At 35.5% G+C, this 17,154-nt stretch overlaps 1 protein-coding gene across 1 annotated transcript in view; it reads left to right on the forward strand.

Annotated features, from left to right (window-relative positions):
* Positions 1-17,154, forward strand: part of GALNTL6 (polypeptide N-acetylgalactosaminyltransferase like 6) — a 1,233,119-nt gene that overhangs the window by 182,121 nt on the left and 1,033,844 nt on the right. The gene's annotated exons all lie outside the window — the stretch shown is intronic.

Consider the following 17,154-nt stretch of genomic DNA (forward strand, 5'->3'; position numbering starts at 1 on the left):
TGATTAACATAACATAATAAAATTTAAAAAAATAAAAAGGCATTTTTATTTTTAGTCTTTCATAGTGTTTAGCAATAGAGGAAATTCCTTTTTATTCCTAATTTTTATTCCTAATTATGGTAGTTTTTTACCTTAGTGTATATTCTATTTTATCAAATTATTTTCCACATCTAAGAATATGATCATATGTTTTTTTTCCTTTTTCCTGTTAATGTGGTAAAATAAATTATTTTATTTTTAAATGTTAAATCAACCTTGCATCTCTATAATAAATCCTTTTGGCCATTAAGTATTCCTTGATTTATATGTAAATAGATTCTATTTGCTGTTATTTGATGGGGTTTATACATCTGTGTTCATGATAGGGATTGGTGCATACTTTCTCTTATGTCTATAGCATGTTCCTTTTTATCCTATTCTCTGAAAGATTTTGTTTAAGCTTAATTTTTTTTCCTTGAATATTTGGAGGAATTAACCATGAAATCATCTGGGCTTGAAGGGATTGTGTGTGTGTGTGTGTGTGTGTGTGTGTGTGTGTGTGTGTGTGTGAAGATATGTAATAATAGATTCAGTATTTTAATAGGTATTAAAATTTCAGATTTCTAACTCCTCTACTCTGTTTGGTGGGTTTTTTTGTTTCTCTAATTTTTCTGGTTCATCCCAATTTTTGTCAAATTTGTTGGCATCTATAACATCCTCTTCATATCTTTCAAAGATTCTATAAGCGGATATAAAAGATTACATGGCAGTTGTTTTTCAGTGTTAAATGCTATTCCATTGATTTCTGCTGTCCCTAATTTTTATGAGACATCAACTATCAATCTTACTGCTGCACCAATGAAGGTAATATGTCCTTTTTGTCTTCTTACTTAAAGATTTTCCTTTTGTCTCCAGTTTTCAGAAATTTTATCACTTTATTATTTTTGTCATAATAAAATGATAAAATTGTAGTTGATTGCACCATTGTTTAATAGACAAAATATCATCTCTGTGATGATGCTGACCACAGGAATTGTGGAAGACTGTTTTGGTTTCAGTTTTGTTTCTTGGTAGCAGTGGGTGTTGTTCAGCATTTTAACTCCTTCCAATGTTGGGGAAGTATTTTTCTTTGTTGAAATGTTAAGTTCCATCTTTCTCTCAATTTAACAGAATCAAATATTCACTTTGTTTGCATCCTTTACAGTTAAATTTTGGGCACATGACTCAGGCTTGAACACACTGAGTTTTTAGTAAAGAAGTAGGCAAAAAAGCATAAGCATAGATGGCAGTGATAGAAGTTTTGGAGCAACAGACAGTTCCAGAACCTGCTGTGGTTGTGTTGCTATGTCTACATCAGAACCCGTTCTTCACAAAAACAGTTCTGTTTGGGATACTGTTTCTAGCTGGGTAATGACTGAACCATATTTCTCTCTGATTCTGTTAGCTTCTCATCATAATTTTATACTTCATTTTCTGCATAAATTAACTAGGTTAGTTTTCTGTTAGTTGAAACTAAAAACTATCTTGTACTTCACCTCTGACATCGCTCACATCCATAATCAGACAGTCATTAAATCCTATCTCAGTTACATTTTCCAGATAAACCTTGAATTTTTTCCCCATCTTTCCTTGTAAAACAGTTAAATCTTTTGCATGGACCATTGCAGCATCATTCCTGACAGCCTACAATCCACTGACATGCAACCCCATCAGTTATTTCTATTTAGATCTCACACTTAATAGTAATAATATTTTCTGTTTCTATGAGTTTTACAATTTTAGATTCTACACATAAGTGAAATCAGCAATTTTTTCTTAATCTCTGTCTGTCTTGTCTTTTCCTTCATCAGCTGAACTTGAACTGGCCTTTCTGACTCATGGAAAGTCAACTGTTAAATAACATCTCTGCAGTCAGTTCTCTCCTTTAGAGTGTGGGAATGCCCTTGGGAAAGAAAGCAATGCCCTAGTCACATATTCTTATAAGCATGCTAACATAATTGGCAAAAACCAATGGCATTTTTCAGTGGGAATCTTTAACTATGACATGCTTTTAACAGGATGAACTAAGTTGCATTGGGTTGTTTATGCTAATCAAAGCAGGAAGTTATTGAAACTGAGTATAAAATGTTGATGTTTTAGGATCCAAAAAGCACCTTTTGCATAAGTAATATGACCCATACAACTGTCAGAGACCCCACATATTAATCTGGGCCAGGGTACATCCTCATGCTGCAACAATGAAACTGTAGAGATATACTAGAGACTCTGAACCTCTCCTGGCTTCACCTCTCCCTGCTTCACTTGTCCCTAGTGATTACCGATGTCCTTGAAATTATTACTAAAGTTTAAAACTGTCTGAGATCTCTGGTTCATGTGAAATATCAAAGGTTGATTGTAAGAATTAAAAAATATATATATAGTGTAGATAAAACCACGGTGGAAATGTACAAAGGATTAAACAGATATAGAAGATACTTTATTGGCCTTAAATCCATGGAAAATATCTTCTGAAAACCAAGCTAATGCTTTCAGATTGATATCCTTTTAGAACATACATTGAAAGTAAATTTTTATGCATAAGAGATATTGTCTTGGGTTTCCTAATGTGTATCAGAAATACATATAAAAATAAGGAAATGGGATTTTCAAGATGGCAGCAGAGTAGGAGGACCCTAGACTCAGGTTCTCCCAAGAATACAACCAGATAACTATCAAATTATCCTAAATACCCCAGAAATCAGCCTGAAGATTGATAGAAAAAAACTCTGCAACTAAAGGGAAAGAAGAGGCCACATTCAAGAATGTAGAAAGTACAGAGATGTGTTTAGGGGAGAAGTGGATCAAGGGTGCTTTTGAGGGGAGGGAACTGTGGTCATAGAGAAGGGTAAGAGAGAGAGAGGAACATTCAGGGGAATGCACAAGGAGAATGTTTCCCCAAAACCATGGGCTTGGAAAACAAAAAGGGCTGAATTTTGTGAGTCCATGTAATCAGGGGGGCTTGAAGCCTGGAGGTCTAAAGGTCAGCGTGCTTGGCTGGGATAGAGCCTGGAGGGCACTGTCCTGCTCCTGGAGAGAAGGCAGGCAAATAAACCCAGGGGTAGACAGTGTGGAAACAGTGATCTGAAGAAGGTCTGGAACATGCAAAGGGAATTATTCACTCTTCTCCCAGTGCTTCCCTAAGAGGCAGCATTCACTGAAATGGCTCTCCAGGGACAAAGGAGCTCACTAGTGTCATTTCCTTCCCCCACGCCTTAGCATAAACACAGCCACTTGCCAGAAGCAACACAGCATGGACACTGGCTGCCTAACTTGTTTACACCAAGCCCCACCCTCCTGTGTCTGGTAGGACTGCACATCTCAGTCAAGCTTGCCTCTGTCCTAGCATGACAGGCCCCTCCCGCAGAAAACTAGCACAAACCCCTGCCCACAACACATCTCCCAACCAGATAGTTTTGCAGGGCCTCATTTCTGGTGGAGTTGGTGTCAGATCTCATTTCACAAGGAGACCAGAGTCACTTTCAGGCCAGGGACCAAACACTGTCCACTGCAGGCAAGGAGAGCTTCTGCAGACAACTGGCCTAAAAGAGCAGCCAAAACACAATAGCAAAGTATACTTTGCTCTGGGCACTACATGGCCTCTTCTTCATAAGGTCATTACTTTCAGGAGCAGAAGACATAACTGGCTTTTTTACCCCATAGAAATCAGAGACTTAGACAAAATGCCAGGATGGAGGAATTTATCCCAAATGAAAGAACAAGATAAGGATGGTCAGAGATTTAAGTAAAATAGATATAAGTAACATGCCTGATGGAGAATTTAAAACAACAATCATAAGGATACTCACTGGGTTTAGGAAAACATAGAAGACACCAGTGACCCTTACTACAAAGATAAGACAGTTAAAAAAGAATCAATCAGAGATTAAAATGGCAATAAATGAGATTGGAAAGAGGCTTGATGCAGTGAACAGCAGGCTAGAAGAAAAACAGAGGAGTGAATTAAGCATCTAGAAGATAAAGTAATGGAAAATAATGAAGCTGAACAAAAGAGAAAAGAAGAATTATATAACACAAGAATAGACGTAGTAACTCAGTGACTTTGTCAAACGTCATAACATTCATATTATAGGAGTCCTTGTAAAAGAGAGAGAATATGGAGAGAAAATTTATTTCAAGAAGTAATAGCAGAAACCATCCCTAATCTGGGGAAGGAAACAGACATCCAGATCCAGGAGGGAGAGAACTCCCATCAAAAGCAACAAAAGCAGGGCAACACTGAGACATAATGGAGCTAAATTTGCAAAATATAATGATAAAGAGAAAAATCTTTTATTTTTAAGATTTTATTCATTTATTTGACAGAGAGAGAGACAGCTAGAGAGGGAACACAAGCAGGGGGAGTGGGAGAGGAGAAGCAGGCTCCCGGCTGAGCACAAAGCCCAATGCAGGGCTCAATCCCAGGACCCTGGGATCATGACCTGAGCTGAAGGCAGAGGCTTAATGACTGAGCCATCCAAGCGCCCCAAAGAAAAAAATCTTAAAGGCAGAAAGACAAAAGAAGTCCTTAACTTACACGGGAAAACCCATAATGCTAACTGGAAAGTTTTCAGCAGAAACTTGGCAAACCAGATGAAAGTGACATGATATATTCAAAGTGCTGAATGGGAAAAATCTGCAGCCAAAAATGTTCTATCCAGCAAGGCTATCATTCAGAATAGAAGGAGAGATAAAGAGTTTCCCAGATGGAGAAAAATTAAAGGAGTTCATGACCAGTAACCAGCCCTGCAAGAAAAAATAAAGGAGATTCTATGAACACAAAGGAGAGGCCAAAAGTGACAAAGACAAGAAAGGATCAGAGAAAATCTCCAGAAACAATGACAAAACAAGTAATAAAATTGTACTAAATACATATCTATCAATAATCTGAATGTAAATGGACCGAATGCTTCAACAAAAGACATAGGGTGTCAGAATGGATAAAAAAAACAAGACCCATCTATATGCTGCCTACAAGAGACTCATTTTAGACCTAAAGACTCCCACAGATTAAAAGTGACGGGGTGGAAAAACGTTTATCACACAAATGGATGTAAAAATAAAAAAAGCTGGAGTAGCAATACTTGTATAGGACAAATGAGAATTTAAAACAAAGACTGTAAAAATAGACAAAGAAGGGCATTATATACTTTTTTTTTTTAAGATTTTATTTATTTATTTGACAGAGAGAGAGAGAGCCCGAGAGCAGGAACACAAGCAGGGGGAGTGGAAGAGGGAGAAGTAAGCTTCCTGCCGAGCAGGGAGCCCGATATGGGACTTGATTCCAGGACCCTGGGATCATGACCTGAGCCAAAGGCAAACGCTTAACGACTGAGCCACCCAGGCACCCGGGCATTATATACTCCTAAAGGGGACAATCGAACAAGAAGATATAACAATTGTAAATATTTATGCACCCAACATGGGAGCACTCAAGTATATAAAACAATTAATAACACACATAATGGAACTAACTGATAATAACACAGTAATAGAAGGGGACTTTAACACTTGAAGAAATAGAAAACTTGAACAGACCAATAACCAGCAAAGAAATTGAATCAGTAATCAAAAAACTTCCAACAACTAAAGTCCAGAGCCTGAAGACTTCACACGCAAATTTTGCCAACCATTTAAAGAAAATTTAATACCTATTCTTCTCAAACTATTCCAAAATATAGAAAAGGAAAGAAGATTTCCAAATTCATTCTATGATGCCAGTGTTACCCTGATAACCAAAAGCAGACAAAAACTCTACTGAAAAAGAGAACTACAGGTCAATATTCTTGATCAATATAGATGCAAAAAGTCTCAATAAATTAGTAGCAAATTGAATCCAACAATACTTAAAAAAATATTCACCACAAACCGAATCCAACAATACTTAAAAAATAATAATTCACCACAATCAAATGGGATTTATTCCTGGGTTACAAGCATGATTCAATATTTGCAAATCAATTAATGTGATACATCAGATTAATAAAAGTAAGGATTATTTCAATAGATACAGAGAGAGCATATGACAATAAGAACATCCATTCACAGTAAAACCCCTCAACCCGGTAGGTTTGGAGGGAATATAACTCAACATAATAAAGTCCATATATGAAAAATCCACAGCTAATACAATTCTCAATGGGGAAAACCTGAAAGTTTTTCCTCTATGGTCAGGAACAAGCTACGGATGTTCATTCTCACCATTGTTGTTTAAAATAATACTGGAAGTCCTAGTCATAGTAGTCAGACAGCAAAAATGAATGAATGAATGACATCCAAATCAGTAAGGAAGAAGTAAAACTTTCCCTATTAGCAGATGACATGATACTCTATACAGAAAACCTGAAAGACTCCACAAAAAAACTACAACTGATAAATGAATTCAGTAAAGTGGCAGGATACAAAATCAACATACAGAAATCTCTTGCATTTCTATACACCAATAATGAAGCAGCAGGAAAAAAAATTAAAAAATCAATCCCATTTACAGTGTCTCCAAAAACAAGATACTTAGGAGTAAACCTAACCAAAGAGGTAAAAGACCTGACCCTGAAAACTATTAAACACTAATGAAAGAAACTGAAGGTGATACAAAGAATTGAAAAAACATCCTGTGCACATGGATCAGAAAAACAAATATTGTTAAATTGTCTATATAACCCAAAGCAATCTACACATTTTTTAAAGATTTTACTTATTTATTTGACAGAGAGAAAGAGAGCACAAGCATGGGGAGCAGCAGATGGAGGGAGAGGGAGAAGCAGTTTCCCTGCTCAGCAGGGAGCCAGACTCAGGGTTCGATGTCAGGACCCTGGGATCATGACCTGAGCCAAAAGCAGATGCTTAACTGACTGAGCCACCCAAGTGCCTCACAATCTACACATTCAATGCAATCCCCATCAAAATACCACCAGCATTTTTCAGAGTTAGAGCAAACAACCCTAAACTTTGTATGGAACCACAAAAGACCACAAATAACCAAAGCAACCTTGGCAAAGAAAAGCAAAGCTGGAGGCATCACAATTCCAGACTTCAAGTTATATTATAAAGCTTTAGAGATCAAGACAGTATGATACTGGCAAAAAATACAGAACAGAAGAGCAAGAATAGATAACCCAGAAATGAATACACCACTATATGGTCAATTAATCTTCAACAAAGCATGAAAGAATATCCAGTGGGAAAATGATAGTCACTTCAACAAATGGTGTTTGAGAAACTGGACAGCAACATGCAAGAATGAAATTGGACCACTTTCTTACACCAAACCCAAAGATAAATTCAAAATGAATGAAAGACCTACATGTGAGACCTGAAACTATAAAAATCTTAAAGGAGAACACAGGCAGTAACCTCTTTGACATTGGCCATAGCAACTTCCTTCTAGATTATCTCCTGAGGCAAGGGAAACAAAAACAAAAATAAACTATTGGGACTTCATTAAAATAAAAAACTTCTGCACAGTGAAGGAAACAGTCAACAAAACTCAAAACCTACAGAATGGAAGAAGATATACACAAATGAATTAAAGGGTTAGTATCTAAAATATGTAAACAACTTATAAAACTCAACACTCCCAAAATGAATAATCCAATTAAAAAATGGGCAGAAGATCTGAAATAGACATTTTTTTTCAAAGAAGACATACAGATGGACAACAGACACATGAAAAGATGATCAACATCACTGATCATCAGGGAAATGTAAGTCAAAACTACAATGAACTATCACCTCACACCCATTAGAGTGGCCAAAATCAATACCACAATAAACAACAAGAAAAAGACACCCTCTTGTAATTTTGGTGGGAATGCAATCTGGTGCAGCCACTGGAAAACAGTATGAAAAAAAAAACAGTGTGGAGGTTCCTCCAAAAGTTAAAAATAGAACTACCCTACAATCCAGCAATTACACTGCTAGGTATTTACTCAAATACAAAAATACTAATTCAAAGGAATACATGCACCCAGATATTTACAGCATTATCTACAATAGCTGAATTATGGAAGCAGCCCAAGTGTACATTGACTAATGAATGGATAAAGAGGAGGTGATAGACGTGTGTGTGTGTGTGTGTGTGTGTGTGTGTGTGTGTATCATATAATGGGATCTATCTATCTATATATATAATGGAATATTACTCAGCCATCAAAAGGAATGGAATCTTGCCATTTGCAACAATGTGGGTGGAGCTAGAGAGTATTACACTAAGCAGAAGTCAGAGAAGGACAAATACCATATGATTTCACTCATATGTGGAATTTAAGAAAAAACAAATAAGCAAAGGCAAAAAGAGAGGGAGAGGAGGGCAAACCAAGAAACTGACTCTTAACAATAGAGAACAAACTGATGGTTATTGGAGGGGAGGAGGGTGGGGAGTCGGGTTGAATAGGTGATGGGGATTAAGGAGGGCACTGGTGATGAGCACTGGGTGTTGTATGGAAGTGTTGAATCACTATGTGTACACTTGAAACTAATATTGCTTTGTATGTTAACTAACTGAAATTTAAATAAAAATAAAATAACGTGTCCAATGCTAACCATATTTTGGGTTGAGATTTGCGTTCATGTGTATTTGAAAATTACCGAGGAATGAATATAGTTTCTTCTCAAAAAATAAATAAATAAAATAAAATAAAATAAAGACTAAGGAAATGAATAGAGCTATATCTACCTATAGCAAACACAAAACATTAAAAATAATGTCAGTTCTACAATGTTATTGGATAGATCGATTTTGTTTAGCTTTAATGGTTGTAGTATAGTCCTTGGCTAAGTAAAACCATTTTTTGAACTAGATTTGCATTTGTTTTTATATTTTATTAACTATAGAATGCATTTTTTGAAAATGTAGTGAAAGAAAAATTTTCATAAAGATGTCTTTTACAGAATAAAATTAATATATTCTGATATGATACCCTAGCTATGTCAAAACCCTGCATTATTAGTCTCATTTCAACCTCTTATCAATCACTTAGATGCAATTAACCTACTAATTTGTAGTAGAAAAATAAATTCTAGGAACAAGGATGAAATATGATACATGGATAAACATTTTTTACAGGGATTCTGTAGCCCATTGTCCATATTTTTTTATTAGAAAAATATTGTGGCTTTTTATTCAGTTTTTGAATGAAAATTAATATCTTCAGCATTTTAATAAGTGGGCAATATGCAAATTAAATGAAATACTAAATAATATTTTACACTAATATCTCTTTGTTTTCTCATTAGGAAAGTTTGTAATCTTTCATCCACAATTTATAAATTAAATTTGGAAAAATAAATATTGTAAAATATGCCTTAGCCTAGAAAATATACAGTAATTAGGATGTATATGAGATTCTTTTTCAACTTGATGAATAGAATGTATTTTTTTAATGTATTTTATTTGGAGTAAAGTAGAATTTCAAGATCAAACTTCATAATCAGTGGCATATTAAGTATAACCATTAGGGATTGACATTGTACCATCTTTCACAAACTGTGTAAATCTAAGAAAATTAGAATATGATATGTAAGAATTTTTTTGGACAACATTGTAATGCAATTGGGAAATTGTCACCATATATGAATAATTAATAATAATTAATCATTAAGTGGTATTCGTGTAGGTAAGATAATAACCCTGAGCCACTTAAAAGAATTTAAAGTATACCACTGTCTTAGAGATTTATAAGCAATTAGAACTATTTAAAAAATAGCTCTGTAGCTATTTTAAAATAGAGTTCTGCAAAATATTTTTTTAATTTGTTGTGTTGTTTAGTGTTCCATTATATAAAGTGAGTTATACTCACTTTAATGGATATAACTTCTCAGAATTATTATTTTTATCTGAAAATTTTTTCCTTTAAGTATCTACTTATGGTAATGAATGGACACCACAGTGATTAGCAATGTGAGGTCAAAATCTCTTTCTGGAAAAAAACAAACAACACAGACACCCATGTAATAATGTCAGCATTTAAGTGGAAATGAACCACCTGTTTTCCTGAAGTAAGATAAAAAAACCTCCCCAAAACCTCTCCGTGAACATAAAAGAAAAACCAAAAGTCATTTTCGAAAACCTTCATTTTTCATCTGTTTTTCTTAGTTGAACTTTAAGAGAACAGAAAGAAAATGAAACGATTTGGCAATCTTTTTCCTTGTCTCATAGTTCTTACCCTCCTTAGGATATGTTCAACTGAAGAACATGGGAGTTGATTATTTTCTATGTAAAGGAGACTTGCAGCACAGATTTTATGTAGGTGTGTTTCTTTAGGAGTCAGAACCTTCTAAACTGTAGCCTCTGTTTTTGAATTTGGTTACTCATTGCAACACTGCCTACAACATAGAGGAAATAAAATGAGAATCAATTTTTATAATTTTTTTAAAAAAGGGGCTATAAGAAGGAAAACTAGAAGAGCTTTTCAATAACAAATTTAAGTGAACTTCTGTTTGACAATAAAACAGATAAAAGAAATTGAAAACTCAGGAAATGAGTGCTTTTTGATATTTTAAAATGGAAAAAGAAAATGTTGTATAACAGCAGGATTTTTAGAACCTCATCAGAAGGCAAATAACAGAGCATCTCAGAAATTGGGACACGTGTTGAAGTATTGTGAGAGACGGAGCACCTACGGTGTTGATACATTGAATTGGCAGTGTTAATCTAGTGGCTTCTGTCCCTTCCATTTTCAATAAGGAAATTATTAAGAGAAGCAAAATTGGGAAATACAATGAAGGATATGTCTCACTTTAATACTATGCCAATATTCACAAAATGATAGTATATTAAATTTGGGAAAGATCATAGACATCAAAAAGACTAAAACTCTCATTTTATCATGATGTAAGCATGCAGTATATCCTACACATAGTAAATGATGTAGTTAAGAGTAGATCCAGGGCATAGGACTTCATGTTCTCTTTTTTTTTTGTATAGATTAATAATTTACAAAGCTGTGTATTTATACTGAGTTATACAAAAAATCTGAACCTTTCTTGTTTATACTTCCAGAGTACAAAGAAAAACTTATGTAGTCATTTAAATAGTGGCAGTTTGCTTAATCCCAAAAAGAAAATAGGTTGAAGAGACAGGTGTGAATGGGGTATATTGATTATGTATACACAGTGTTAACGTTACAGTGTAAAGTCATTTTTAAAATAATTATTTACTTGTTTATATAAAATATAAAGTTAAAGATATCACCTCAGTTAGTCCTGAGGAGTAGTGGCAGCCTAACTGTAAATTATTGTAAATCATTACTGACTTGAACAGAAATCCATTTGCATCTTGATGAGCCAGCCAACCTTAGCACCAGTGAGACTGAAATCCATACTGACAGAAGGACATAAAAATCTGCATTCAACAGTATTTCTCTTTTGGGAGGAAATTCTGCATGGATTTCTTGTACTTCTGCACGTCTTGAGAGCAGAGGCACTAATGCCCTTGTTCTGGACTATCTCTGTCAAGATGTGTACAGCAAATAGAGATCTTTGATATCTGTTCCAATATAATAAAAATGTCGCCCTCCAAAGCAAAGACAAGCAGGTTTATGCCCATTATAAGAGTCAGGTTTCCTAATTTTGGGTTTTTCCTTTAGTAATGTAATCCACTGCATGTCCTGGTGTCACCTGGCACTTTTCTCATCACCCAGTGGGAATTTGAATTCTGGTAACAAGCATAAATAATAATAATAATAATAATAATAACAACAACAACAACAACAATGGCTATTGTTACTGCTGTGAACAATAAAAATTATCCCCCTCTGACCCAGAGTCATGTTTTCTGCCAATGGCTGAGAAACTAGCAGACCAACTTGTAAATTTGTAAGTAGAAAAAAAATCTCAGGGCACCTGGGTGGCTCAGTTGGTTTAGCATCTGCCTTCGCCTCGGGTCAAGATCCTAGGGTCCTGGGATAGAGTCCTCCATCAGGCTCCCGGCTCAGTGGCGAGTCTTCTTCTCCCTCTGCCCCATCCTCCCGCTCATGTTCACGCTCTCTCTCTCTCTCTCTCTCTTGCAAAAATAAAGAAATAAAATATTTAAAAAATATCTCAGACCCTTAACATTCTTGAAATTATCATCCACAGTGTATTCTGTATACTTCTATCAGATTCATATTTATAAACACATACCTCATGTGTCTATCAAAAATCTCCAGTGTTTTCCAGTGAAGTATAGATTCTCACTAAGGAATTTAAAACCTTCCATTATATGGTTCCAACCTCACTTTGTGTCCAGTTACCTATAGTATCTCACCAAGGAATAAAAAGTTTTTCATTACGTGACTCCAACCTGCCTTTTTAATTTTATTTCTTGTCCCTTGGACATATCCCATTTTCCCATCCCCAAGGCCTTTCATCTGTTATTTCCTATCACATGACCATACTGTCCTTTCTCTCATTTCTGTTACCTTTCAAGAACACTCTAACTTACATAAATTTGAACAGTTGTTGTGGTGGTGGCAATGTGGCACCACCCAGATCCTCCTTCAGGAAGGTGTGATTTATTCTCAGAGTTCTGGGGATGGTATCAGCAGACAGCCCTCAGCTTATTTCTGTTATGACAGTTGCCCTTAGACATGCAAAGCTTCCTTGCCAAAGATCTTCCGTCCTTCCCATGGGCAGCTTGTATCAAATGACTGGCCAATGAAGGGAAATTAAGGCTCAGTCAAAATTGGGACAGCTCTAAAGGTTGTTCCAGCTTCAGACTTCTCCATTAGTTTGGGTGATGTTTTGTTGTAACCACATCACAATCCTGCTTTTCTTCCTCTTTCTTGTTAATAAACTTCCTGCACACAAATCTGAGTGTTAGAATCTGCTTCCTGGGTAGCCCAACCAGTAACAGTTACTATCGTGCATAGAATGTAATCTTCTTAAAAAGGGCCTGCCTTTTCCTTATTTATTTGTTTGTTTGGTTGCTGTTGTTGTATTAGGCACCTTTGATAATAGCTGTTCAATAAGTATTTACTGAATCAAATTGAACTGATGGACCTGAGAAACTTACCTTGCATTTTTATCATTAGCATCCAGATAAATGTAGAATATGATACTAGGAGCATTATCCTAACCAAGTATAGAATATGAAGTGATAAATATATTTTAGAATCCAGAGTCAATTTAAAAGACCCTGTTACTCAAAAGAAGAGTCAAAGGGATAGTACCACTTGAATTGCATTAGAAAAAGTTGGCTGATTATCTAACAAATTTTATCTTTCCTGTCTAAAAGGAAATAAGTTTGTATTTGTCTAAAATAAATTAAGGGAAAGTAATGCAGAAATAAATTCAGAGAAAGGGAGGGAAATATTTGTTCACTACCACTTTTACTTTTATGAATGAGACTAATGGTTTAAACAGCAAAACTGAGTGGTAGCATTTATACATATAAAGCCAAGTAAGAATGTTTCCAATATTTCCTATTGGTCAAGAGTACTGTAAGCTTCCTCTTAAAAAGCAATCTTGAAAAATTACTCTTGAAATTTAAAAAAAATCCAAACACAATAGCTTAACTTAAGATACCCCAATTAGCTCCAAGAAAGTAGATGTTTTGGCAGTAATGTGCCAGTAGAAATTGAAAAATAAGCTACAAATAAAATAAATAAACAATTGTAGCAAAAGCTCTAAATATATTCCAACAGTAACCACCACCCACCCACTTATATTTTCTCATCATTCTTTCAAACACTGGAAAGCTTCAGATTACAGATGCTGTATTGTAAAATGTGTTTTCAGTTTGATAAAAAGCTACTAGATTATAAACAAGTGTGTGCTCTTGGGCATATTGAATGTTTGTTGAATGTCAACAGGTGTACTTATTTCTTGTTTGGGCTTTGTCATAAATGATGAATCATGGCCTTCCATTACGAAGAATCCTTAATCTTTCAGCTTATATATCATCTCTTTTCTCAGCTGAGTCTTCAAGTCATTGGCCCTTAACATCCAGAAAACAGCTTTGTGAGTTTGATATAGTTTCTTTTTTTTTCTACTAAGTCTTCTTTTTCCAGATATATTTTTTCTCTTGAAATGTCATCCCTAGAGAAAATAATTTGGAAAAAAAGTCATAGTTATTTGAAATGGTTATTGAGTAATTATTATCCTGTTCCTTTCATATCTAATTTATTATTTGTTAGACACTAATTTATTATGTGGTAATACTGTATGACTCTACTCACACTTTCATTCTATTTATTTCATAATATGAAAACAAAAATAATATTTAAGTTTGAACAAAATTTCTTCTCCTCTAATGTGTTATTTCTTTCTTGTGGCCTCTAAAATTTGGATTGGCTTCCCCCCCATTGTAAGTAGCAAAAGTATAACATAAAAGCATGACATGAGTAGCAAAATGAGACCCTTAAGTACCCTAAACAAGTACTTGATTCTTTGCTGTTTTTTTTTTCTCTTTCTCATTGTAAGTGCTATTGGAATTATAATTGCATTGACTCTCAGTTGTACAGAATAGCTCAACAAGTTGTAGGCTGTTAGCATCCTGAGCCCCAGGCAGTACATGCCCGAAGCATCCCCTAGTCATTATGACAACCAGAAGTGTCTCCACATATTTCCAGCCACCTCCCAAGGGAATAGCACTGCTCCATTTTCTTACTCTGCTTCTGATTCTAATTTTTATTACTAGTTATAGCAAGGGTAGTATAGCAATTTCTTCTGCTTCGTGTGTTCCCCTCAACTTTCCACTCTTACCATTCATTCTAAACAGATTGTTTTGAAGTGATAGAATTCCTATGCTCAGAAATAAGTCAATCAGAGAAAGACATGTATCATATGACCTCACTGATATGAGGAATTCTTAATCTCAGGAAACAAACTGAGGGTTGCTGGAGTGGTGGGGGGTGGGGGGGATGGGCTGGCTGGGTGATAGACATTGGGGAGGTTATGTGCTATGGTGAGTGCTGTGAATTGTGTAAGACTGTTGAATCACAGACCTGTACCTCTGAAACAAATACATTATATGTTAAAAAAAAGAAGAAGAAGATAGCAGGAGGGGAAGAATGAAGGGGGGGAATCAGAGGGGGAGATGAACCATGAGAGACTGTGGACCCTGAGAAACAAACTGAGGGTTCTAGAGGGGAGGGGGGTGGGGGGATGGGTTAGCCCAGTGACAGGTATTAACGAGGGCACGTTCTGCATGGAGCGCTGGGTGTTATACGCAAACAACGAATCATGGAACACTACATCAAAAACTAATGATGTAATGTACGGTGATTAACATAATATAATAATAATAAAAAAAGGACTGCTATGCTCAGAATCTTTCAGGGGTCTCTGTATTAATTTTCTAGGGCTGCCACAACTGATTATCATAGACTTGGTGACTTAAAACAAGAGTAATACATTCTCTCATAATTCTGGATGCCCCAAATCCAAAACTGAGGATTTTGTAGGGCCAGTTCCTTCTGGGTGCTCCAAGGGAAAACCTGCCCTATGCCTTTCCCCTAGTTTCCGGTGACTGCCAACAATCCCTGGCATTCTTTGGCTTATAGACACATCACTCCGGTCTTCACAATGCCTTCTTCTCTGTGTGTCTTTATCTCTTATTAGGACAGTCTCACTAGATTTAATACCCACTCTAATCCAGTACGCTCTCATCTTGTTTTTTACATTAATTAAATCTACAAAAACCCTATATTCAAATAAGGTCACATTCTGAAGTTCCAGGAGGGCATGAATTTTGGGAGACATTATTCAACTCACTATAGCACCTGTTGTTTTTAAGTTGAAGTCCACAGTTCTCCTCATGGTTTAGAAGGCCTGACATGATTGGGAACTGCTTTGCTTTTCCAGACTTTATGTCTTACTAGGCTCCTCTCTCAGTCAGTGGACTCTGAGTTCTGGTCAGACTTCTTTCAGTTATGATACTCCCTTTCTAGAACTGAGTGGTCAAATTAAAAAATCACGTCTGGTCTCAGGTTAAAAATTATTTGCTTAATTTCTGTAAAACTCTGTTTAGAGCAGTTGTCCCTCTGCTATATTTCCAGAATGCATATCTCATAGCCTGCCATTCTTGGGCACTATGTCAAGCACTGGCATATAATAGCAAACGAACTGGATTTGATTCCACAAGGTTCATGGCAAAGATTATATCACCACATGTCTAAAGACCATTACCATGTCCTGTGCTAATTAGCTAATTAATTAATGCTAGTTTTAGTTGTCCTTCATAAATGACATGGGAATTTTTTACAGATTTATTTATACATGATTATTGAAGTGCAGTTGCTGTAGTAATTCTATAACAATACTTGTTGGTGTCTTTACTCTTTTGGGGAACATTTTATTTATACACAATTAGCACTATAGTTTCAAGAATTGCCCTTAAAAAATTAGGCCTATTATAGACTAGCATTGTCCTTGCCTTACAAATATTAATACTGCTTAACATAAGCTTTAACCTTATAAACTTAAATGGAAACAAACATGGGCTGTATATAATAATTTGCAGCCACCTTTAAAGAAGCAGTGGAAATTACTAATCCATCTTGAATTTTGATATAAATCGAGTGGAAGAATTTTGTTTAACCCAACATATTCCCTGTATCCATAGGATGACCCCAAATCACCAGATCAACCCTTGCAACGGTCAGCAGATTTGGAGATCCTATAAACTAGAGAAACTAGAGAGAAATTCTAAGTTTGAATAATCTTTGGTATAAATTTGAAATTGACCTTGTCCATTGGGATGCTTGTATTTGAGGCTCAGCCAAGCATTTTTTGAAAATTTCTCCTTAGTCAGATATCAGAAATACATGCTTTGTGCACTTTAGTGATGACATCACAGAGATTTAAAAGACTACTGGTGATGGATCTCTGAATATACTTGTGTTCACTTAAATAACACATATATTAGAAATCTGGGTGATCTGGGCATAGTGTCTTCTATATCTGATGAATTTTATAACAATATTTCAACTTGAAAGTTTTATTTAAAATTTTGTTTTAGTTAAAACAAGGTAAAGATGTGTGCTTTTCCATTTTCGATCCTGGGGAATTGGATGAGTCCATTACTTAAATGTTTTGAACGAGTTAGTACATCTTTTGTGTCTTTCACAATTGTTTAGAATATGCTTATAAATAAAGGTATTAAAAAAACTTTAGGGGTGCCTGGTGGCTCAGGTCATGATCCCAGGGTCCTGGGATCCA

Source organism: Callorhinus ursinus, unplaced genomic scaffold, assembly GCF_003265705.2.
Source record: "Callorhinus ursinus isolate GAN/ISIS: 27379988/994484 unplaced genomic scaffold, GSC_fseal_2.0 scaffold4, whole genome shotgun sequence".
Lineage (NCBI taxonomy): Eukaryota > Metazoa > Chordata > Mammalia > Carnivora > Otariidae > Callorhinus > Callorhinus ursinus.